The sequence below is a fragment of the Palaemon carinicauda genome, chromosome 8 (assembly GCF_036898095.1).
Source record: "Palaemon carinicauda isolate YSFRI2023 chromosome 8, ASM3689809v2, whole genome shotgun sequence".
In the NCBI taxonomy this organism is placed as follows: Eukaryota; Metazoa; Arthropoda; class Malacostraca; order Decapoda; family Palaemonidae; genus Palaemon; species Palaemon carinicauda.
Window position 1 is genome coordinate 65730922 of NC_090732.1, and position 9717 is coordinate 65740638.

The following is a 9717-nucleotide window of genomic DNA, read 5'->3' on the forward strand; positions in this document are numbered from 1 at the left end:
GAATAGAAAGACAACAAGATGTTAATCAACCAAGAGTGCAGGCAGATTTTAGAAGTTGGTATTTAATGACTGACCATATCCAAAACAAACGAAGTAAAGAAAGCATTATTTTGGAAATGGAGTAGATTTCATAATAGTAAAACTCATTGAACTTTGCACAAAACGTTTGCAAGAATGCTCTCTACCTACAGCTTTGAAAATTTTATCATATTAATTCACAAAAGTGGAGACAAACAAGACCTAAAAAAAATACTGCCGAGAAATTAACTCTCAGTAATATATGGAATATTTACAAATATCTTATTAGGCTTAATAGAAACACAGCAAGACTTTAATCAACCAAGAGAGTAGGCAGGCTTTAAAAGCAGGTATTCAACAACTGACCATATCCATGTAATTAACCAGCTCATGGAAAATCAGGAGAGTATGAGAAACCACTGTGTATGGCATTCATAAATTATGAGAAAGCTTTTGATTCTGTCAAAACTTCATCAATAATGAAGTCCTTCAAAAGCTAGAAATATATAAATCGTATGTTGGAATACCAGAAGATATCTATATGGTAGTACAACAATTTCAAAACTACGTAAGGATAATGAAAAAATTCTGATTGGGAAAAGTGTTAGACAGGGAGAACTCATCTCTCCTAAGTTATTTTCAGCATGCCTAGAAGATAATTTTAAGAATTTAGATTGGTAAGGAATACCTTAACAGCCTAAGATTAACAGATGTCTGTTCAATTTAGTGAATCATGGGTTGAATTGCAAAAGATGATAGAAGATTGGAATAGAGAAAGCAGAAATGTAAGGTGGACAATGAATGAGTAAAGTTCAATCAAAATGCAGACAACAAATAAAAGTTATGGGCAAACCTCTAGAGATTGTTAATGAATGTACGTACTTAAGATAGAGAGTGTTTCCCTAGTTCATGAGGCCAAAATTAAAAGAAGGATAAACATGGGAGGGAGAGCCTTTGTTAAAGTAAATGAGATTATGAAAAGTAAAAGGCCACTTCTCTGAAGAGAACAAGTACTTAATTAGATGGTCCTACCGGTATGAACTTATGCACAAAGCCAGAAAAAGAAAGAGAACAACATGGATATGAGAGCAAACTAAAGTAGAGGATATTCTACATAGGGGACAACACAGATCCCTTGGAGTACTCCACTGTTCACTGAAATTTTATTTGATGATTACTCCATTAACATTAACTTTGCACTTGCTATGCTAATGGACAGACTTAATCAAATTTACATATTTAAGAGGAATTTCATAATAGGGTAGGACTCTCCACAAAATTGGCCAGTGCACACTGTCAAAGGCTTTTTCATAGTGCACAAAAGCCATCAAAAATGGATTTATATATTCTATGCATTGCTGTACAACATGTCTCAAAATGAAAATTTGGTCAGTGCAATTTCTACCTTTTCGAAATCCTGCTTGTTTATCTCTCAGGTTTTCATCAATCCTTCTCTCCAGTCTCTTTAGAATAGGCATACTATATATTTTCATAACTGTCGTAAGTGCTATGCCTCTGTAATTATTGCAATCAGTCAGGTCTCCTTATTTTGCAATTTTCACCTACACTCCTAACTCCCATTCATGAGGCTTTGCCTCTTCATGCCACATTCTACAAAATAATCTTATAAGTATGTATTCTGAGAGTCGCTTCATTTTCGGCCAGTATCGTCTTGACAGTTATTCCATTGTATCCTGGGGCTTTCCATCTCTGGCGTTTTTTGATGATAGCTTCAACATCAAAAACACTGAATTCCTTCTTGGGCACATAAAGGTCTTCATCAGCTTCAGGTTTATCGATCAAATTTTTCCTTTCATATCTCCTATTCATAACCTCAATAAAGTGTTCCATTCAACTTTGTCTTTCTTCATCTTTTGTTGTCATAACAGATTCATCTCTCTTTTTGATGGGTATATGCTTCTTCTTCCTTGCCCAAGTCGAGATTTCATTAATAATTCTATGAGCGATTCTTACACCGTACCCACTCCCAGAATTCATAGCTTTGTAAGGATCATCTGCTTTACTGTCTAAATATTCTCTCCAGTCATTCCTGTTTTTCCTTTAACCTAGCTATCAATACTGGAATACTTAACATGCTCTACCATGTAATTTTCATTACATCCTTGAAAACTTTCAACAATTAATTTCTGTCTTTGTCTCCTTTTTATAGTATCCCAAGGATCATTTGATATCCATTGCTTGCTCTTTGTAACTATGTGTCCCAAGACTTAACTACCAACTGACTGATATATGTTCTTAGCATCACACCATTCTTTATTAATTGTCTGCTCTTCGTCTCTTAAAGTCTGTAATACTGCAAATCTATTCCTAAATTCAATTGCAAATGTTTCTCTGTGCTCTTCTAAAAGTTTAGTTGTATCAAACATGACAAATTCGTAGATAATTTGTATTTTTCCTAACTATACAAACCTTAGCTATTTACATGGGGTAATTACTTCGGCGTAGCTGAGTGACGAGCTATTAGAATCTTAACAAGGGTTTACTACCAGGGAGGGGTAGCTTGCTATCCCCCCCTCCCTCTCATACACACTAGTGAATGCTTCACTTAGCTTAGAGGTAGGACTTATCCCGGGGGACAGGGCTGGCGGGCAAATATGTGTAAATAGCTAAGGTTTGTATAGTTAGGAAAAATACAAATTATCTACGAACTTGTCATTTGTTCCGTAACTGAAATACAAACCACGCTATTTACATGGGGTGACTCAACCCTTAGGAAGGGCGGTAAGTCCCTGCCATACTGGCTTTGGCTTTGCCCGGGGACTCCATATTGGAGTGTGTAAGGACTCAGGAAATAAGGAGTCCCTGCGCCTCGCTAGCATGCTGTGAAACGGCTGCGGCCCACATAAGCTGTGTGCAAAGATGAGGAAGTGACTCGTCCAAGGAAGTTGACCTGGAGTTCTTCAGATGGAATTCTAGGCTAGGACTCTCCCAATACCACCTCGTCAGGGTATGGGGACATGACAGTATTACACAACACTAGGAACACAAGCAAGCATGGTTTACCTGCAGTGGTTTGAGGTCAGCTGTGCAGAGAACCCAGGATGCTGCTTTCTCCAAGGGAGGAGGGGATGAAGAAAAGAATGGGGCCAGACAGATCTTTTCATTCACGCAGACTAAAACCGGGTAACAATGCCCTCAACCTTCTGCTACTTGTCCATTAAGGAGCCTGAGGTTAGACCAGCTGTTGTGCAGCCACCACAGGGCCGATAGAGAACGTATCAAGCCTCCTGTGTGTCACGTCTTGCAGGTAGTGGGCCGTGAAGGTCGTCTGACGCTTCCACACCCCAGCTTGCAGGACCTGCGTCACTGAATAATTTTTCTTGAAGGCCAGGGACGTAGCTATGCCCCTGACATCATGCGCTCTATGGCGACGTGAAGGAGAAGGGTCAGGATTCAAGGGCAGGTGTATTACCTTGCGAATCCAGGCCGAGATAGTATTCCTGGTGACCCTCCTCTTCGTTTTCCCAGTGCTCACGAACAAGGCTTGCACCTGGGGACGAACTGCAGCTGTTCTTTTAAGATACAACCTCAGACTCCTTACTGGGCACAGTGGGAGATGGTCTGGGTCATCTGTTACAGAACAAAGACTCGAAACCTGGAAAGAGTCGAACCGAGGGTCGGGCACAGTGGGAGATGGTCTGGGTCATCTGTTACAGAACGAAGACTCGAAACCTGGAAAAAGTCGAACCGAGGGTCCGGCACTCCTGGATTCTGAGTCTTGGCAACAAACTCAGGGACGAACCTGAACGTTACCTCCCCCCATCCCCTTGAATGGGCGATGTCGTACGAGAGACCATGCAATTTGCTGGCTCGCTTGCCCGAGGCCAACGCTAGCAGGAACACCGTCTTCCAGGTAAGGTGGCGATCTGAAGCCTGGCGTAATGATTCGTAGCGAGGTCTCTTCAGAGACCTGAGAACTCGAACCACGTTCCATGGAGGAGGTCTCACTTCCGACTGAGGCAGGTAAGTTCATAACTTCGTATGAGAAGGGAAAGTTCCAGCGAGGAAGAAATGTCCACTCCTTTAAGCCTGAAGGCAAGACTTAAGGCTGAGCGATAGCCTTTCACTGCTGAGACTGAAAGGCGCATTTCCTCCCGCAAATACACGAGGAACTCCGTTATTGCTGGAATAGTGGCATTGAGTGGAGAGATACCCCTTCCATGACACCAACCACAGAAGACTCGCCACTTCGCCTGGTAGACCCTTGTGGATAACTTGTGCAGGTGTCCAGACATCCTATTCGCAACTTGTTGCGAAAATCCTCTCTCAGTGAGGAGATGCTGGATAGTCTCCAGGCGTGAAGTCGAAGTGAAGCAACGGTTTTGTGAAAGATGTTGGCGTGTGGTTGTTTGAGTAGCTCGTGACGTGGAGGGAGTTCTCTCGGAATCTCCGTGAGGAGTTGCAGAAGGTCCGGGAACCATTCTGCGTGATGCCATAGCAGAGCTATTAGGGTCATTGATAGATTGACCGATATTCTGGTCTTGTTGAGCACCCTCCTCATCAGACAGAACGGGGGAAAGGCATACAAATCGTTGTTGTCCTACCGTTGTTGGAAGGCATCTTGCCAAAGAGCCTTGGGGTCCGGGACTGGGGAGCAGTACATCGGGAGCTTGAAGTTCAACGCTGTAGCGAACATATCCCTAGTCGGGGAACCCCACAAAGTCAGGACTTTGTTGGCTACTTGAGGATCCAAAGACCACTCGGTACTCACTATCTGCGTCGCTCTGCTGAGACTGTCTGCGAGCCGCTAGTGTGATCGAGTGGACTTCAGACCATCTCAGAATCTCTACTGCAAGATGGGATAGCTGTGCTGAAAAGGTACTTCCCTGCTTGTTGATATAAGCCACCACCGTGGTTTTGTCGCTCATCACCACCACAGAGTGGCCCGCCAGGACTTGGTGGAACTTCTGAAGAGCCAGGAACACGGCCTTCATTTCTAGCAGGTTTATGTGAAGGTACTTTTCTGATTCTGACCACAGGCCTGAGGTCCTGTGGTTCAGAACGTGGGCCCCGCACCCTTTCTTTGATGCGTCCGAGAACAACATCAAATCCGGGGGAAGGACGAGAAGATCCACTCCCTTTCGTAGGTTCTCGTCTGCCACCCACCACTGGAGGTCTGTCTGTTCCGCATGACCCACAAGGAACAAAGAGTCCAGGGAATCGTGTCCTTGATTCCACCGGGACTTGAGTCGCCACTGGAGAGATCTCATTCTGAGGCGACCGTAGGGAACCAGACGGGCCAGGGAGGAGAGGTGGCCGAGGAGACGTAACCACGTTTGGGCTGGAAGTTCTTCTCGATTGAGGAAAGGCCTTGTGACCTTCCTCAGCCTTGCTATCCTGTCGTCTGATGGGAAGGCTTTGTGGAGATTGGTGTATCTGACCATGCTTAGGTATACCAGTTTCTGAGAGGGCTGCAGTGAGGACTTCTCGAGATTTACCATGATCCCTAGATCCTGGCAAAGTTCGAGAAGCTTGTCTCGGTGGCGAAGAAGGGTTGCCTCCGAGTCGGCTAGGATCAACCAGTCGTCCAGATAACGAAGGAGACGGATGCCGATCCTGTGAGCCCACGATGATATCAGGGTGAACACTCTGGTGAACACCTGAGGGTCTGTGGAGAGACCGAAACACAGCACCTTGAACTGGTAGATCTTGTCGTCTAGGCAAAATCTTAAGTACTTCCTTGAAGACGTATGGACTGGGATCTGGAAGTACGCGTCCTTCAGGTCCAGTGTACACATGAAGTCTTGTGGTCTCACTGCAAGTCTGACCGTGTCTGCCGTCTCCAACCTGAACGGAGTCTGTTTGACAAACCCGTTCAGGGTTGAGAGGTCGATGACTGGTCTCCAGCCTCCAGACGCCTTCTTTACAAGAAACAGTCGACTGTAGAAGCCTGATGACCCATCCACTACCTTTTGGAGAGCGTCCTTCTTCAACATGGTCTGGACTAATGCCCGGAGGGCCTGCCCCCTTACTGATCCCATAGTAAGGGAGCTCAATGACACTGGATTCGCTGTCAGGGGAGGTAGAGAAGCTGTGAACGGGATGCGATAACCCTGACCGATCACGGAAATCGTCCAGGTATCTGCCCTGAGTTGCTACCACCTTGCCGCGCAACTTTGTAGGCATCCCCCCACTGGTGGACAGGCAGGGGGACTACCAATCCTAGCTTCTACGGCCTCGGCCATTTCCTCTAGAGGACTTTTTGCTCCTTCTGATCTTGGCAGGAAAGGGCTTAGACACCTTCGGCTTTGCTGCAGTCGTCGTCTTTGTGTCCTTAGCCAGACGGGGCTGTTGGGCCGCTGGAGGTTTGTAGGGCCTCGATGTCAGGGCCCTATGGATGAGGGAATCCTGGTTGGACTTCCTCCACCTCTCAGCGGTTAGCTCCACGTCCTTAGGCTCAAACAAACTCTTACCGAGCACGGAAGAGTGTCTGAGCCTGCTAACATCGGAACTGGGGACCTTCTGGTGGAATCTCTCAGCCATTGCGTCCCGTCGTTTGAGAATCGTGTTGGCCCACAAGCTCGAGACTTGGTGGGCCAGAAACTCGATGGTCCGCGTGCCTGAGAGCAAGAATGTCTCCAGTGCCTTCCTGGTGCTTTCTTTGGACAGGTCCTCAGACCGCACCAGGATGCCCAGAGACCCCAGCCAGATGTCAAGCCACGAAGTTGCCTGCATGGCACACTTCACCACCTTCTCCTGGCTTAGGATCTCAGTAGCTGAATAGGACACGTGCCGGTTGGAGAGTCTCTCTAGAGGGACTCCCCCAGTGAGTTCTTCCACGGATTGGTGAACTGGAAGACCCAAACAAGTCTCCAAGGATCTCAAAATACCTCCTCTGATGGACTCGAGGAGGAAGGAGGAGCTTGTTACCGGCGCTGGATCTACTGGAGGAGGCAAGCTCAGAGAGCTGGCCCTCGACCTTGTCTCTGGCACTCGTCATCCCTTGTGACCAGGGCAAAGCTGCACTGGCTCTAGAGGGTTTCTGGGTGCCGTAGACTCGGTCTAAGACCGTGTCCTTACCCTCATGAGGAGGAATCTCTGGGTCTGGAATCCCGTTGAGGTTCCTCATGAGGGTCAGAACTTGCCAGAATGCATGTTCTGACTCTTGGTGCTCTCCTCCTGAAGGACTGGCAGCAAAGTTTCTTGTCCCCAGTGGCTCTTCCTGGGGGGACTCGTGGACATCCTCCGAAGGTCTAGCTGGCTCCTGTCTGATCCTTGCCGACGACTTGGGAATCGTCTTAGAATCCTTCGGTTCCCTCCTGGGAGGGATACAGGACTCGAGTAGCGATGAATGCAGGCTGTTTTCCACCCCTGTTCGAGAAGACTTCTCAGGAAGAGGCCGAGTTTCCCCCATTGGTGCGATGGGGGAACGGTCCGGCTCGTCCGACTCTCCTGAGGATGGGTAATCCTCATCCGCAGGGGAGGGAGAGAAAGTCTGGGGGGGGAGAAGGAGCCTTGCGCAAGAATTTGCGAGGAGACAGGATAGCTTTCGGAGATGTCTCTACGGAGGGGACTCCTCTCTTCCTCTTCAGGGGGGGAGGCAGCCGCCACTGATTTGTGACCTAAGTCAGAGAGCACAGGCTTCATAGCCTGCATAAGAGCTCTGACCAGGGTCCCAAACCAGGGCTGCTGGCTGACAGTCGCGCTATCAGACACTCCCTCTGGAGGGAAGGGGATCGTTCGATCCCTTGGAGGAGTCGACAAACGAGGGTTCGCCTGAAGAGAAGCTGAAATAAGAGAATCCTTAGACCTGTCCGGGAACCGCCCCTCCTCCGGCGAGTGCGCTGTTCTGCGCTTGCGGGGAGGGGAACGAGATGATGACCTGTCAGCCTGACGACGATCGTGCTGGAGGTCGCGCGATGAGCCCTGTCCTGGGTCGCTCTCAAAAGGATCGTGCGCAATAGGAATTTCGCTCTCGCGCGGGTGTGCGAGGTTGGTGGTGCGGGCGCGCAGGCGATGGCGCGCAGGAGATGGCGCAGGCGCGGGGGCGCACAGGAGATGGCGAGGGCGTGTGGCGCGCAGGAGCTGGATCATGAGGAGGAGTTGAAGGCTGGATGCGAGGGAGCACAGTAACCTGATGCGGTACTGTCGGGCGCGAGTGAGCAGTAGCGCGTGGGCGCGTATCTGGAAGTACTGGGCGAGGGCGCGATTGCGCAGCCTCGTCATAGCGCGAGGGCGCAGGGCGCGCATCAGGATATGGGTGCGCAGGTGTGCGCTGCTGGGATGGGCGCGCAGGGTGCGCGATCGGATTAGGGCGCGCAGGTGTGCGCTGTTGAGTTGCATGGGGCGCCTCGAGTGCAACTGGAACATCGCGCGCGACTGGAGGAGCGAGTACAGGATTGCGCAGTCTGGAAGGAGAGTCCAGAGGTACCTGTTAGCGCCCGTGCGCTAACTTAGGCACCTCCTGGACTGCGCGCTTAGTTGTAGAAGCGCGCTGGCTCGTTGGCGAGCGTGTGTGCGCTGTATCAGGAACTGCGCGATGGGCATGCCTCGCTCCTAACTCCAGAAGGGCGCTGAGTGTCTAGAGGTACCTGTGAGCGCCTGTGCGCTAACCTAGGTGCCTCTTGGACTGTACGCGACGTGACAGGAACCGGTGGGCGCTGGAGCGCAGGTGGGCGCGTGTGCGCAAGTGAGCGCTGGCGCGCTAGATCAGGAACTGCTGATGGGCGCCGGGGCGCAGTAGGTTGTGGGCGTGCAAGGGAACTCTGGCGTGTAACGGGAACAGGTGCGCACACGCGCGCAGGTAAGCACTGTGGCGCTAAGTCTGGAACGGCAGCAGCAGCATGAGGGCGCGCAGGTTTAACCTGGCGCTTAAGGGTATGAGGCGCAGATTTGCGCTCAAGTCCCTTATGCCGAGAAGGGACCTTTCCCTGCGCAATGGCAGGTTTAGGCGGCGCGTAATGCGCATCAGCATCTTCAAAGGGTGATGGCAGGTCAGCAGGTCTGGAGGGAGACTGGTCACAGGGTCCCGAAGGACGACCCCCTCCGAAGGGGATCGCGAACGATCTCCGGAGAGATCTAAGGTGGTAGCTGGCAGGATCGGCGAACGGCAAGTCATCTCCTCCGCAGAGGACTGTGGGGACAACGAGCCAAAGAGGCGCCTCCTAACTCCCTTATGAGGAGAAGGAAGACCTCTACGGCGAAGGGGAGGACGAGCTTTCCGCCTTATACGCCCACGAGGAACCGAGGGGTCAGCGAGCTGACCATCGTAGGGCCTCCGCAGAAGAGTCTCTGTAAGTGAACTCCCCGAGGGGGAGAATCACCGGCAGGAGAGACCGTAGGACTTAGTTCCTCACTCGAAGGATGTTCGGAGGGGGAAACTAAGCCGTCAGCTACCTCAGCAACAACAGGCTCAGGGGTTTGACTAGACCCACCAGATGCCTCCGTTACAACAACATCAACGACAGACAGAGAATCTATCCCTGCTGTAGTTGGCGATTGTTTAACAGCTGCACCTAGTTTGATCATGTCAAACAGGGCTTCCCTGGAGGGCAAACCCTGAGGCCCCAAGGAAGCCCAAAGCTGTAATAAATCATTGTTATTAACAGACAAATCAATATTTAAATCCTCCTCCGGGGGAGGAGGGGCAGCTGCCTCGCTATGGGAGGCAACTACCTCCCGCACCCCGGGATCGGTCAACAGCAATACGGTCTACGCTACCACTCGCCGGCCTCTCGG

General features: G+C 49.9%; 1 protein-coding gene across 1 annotated transcript in view; it reads left to right on the forward strand.

The window, feature by feature from the left end:
* tank (EI24 domain-containing protein tank) overlaps positions 1-9717 on the forward strand; it is a 543339-nt gene that overhangs the window by 496676 nt on the left and 36946 nt on the right. The window lies entirely within an intron of this gene.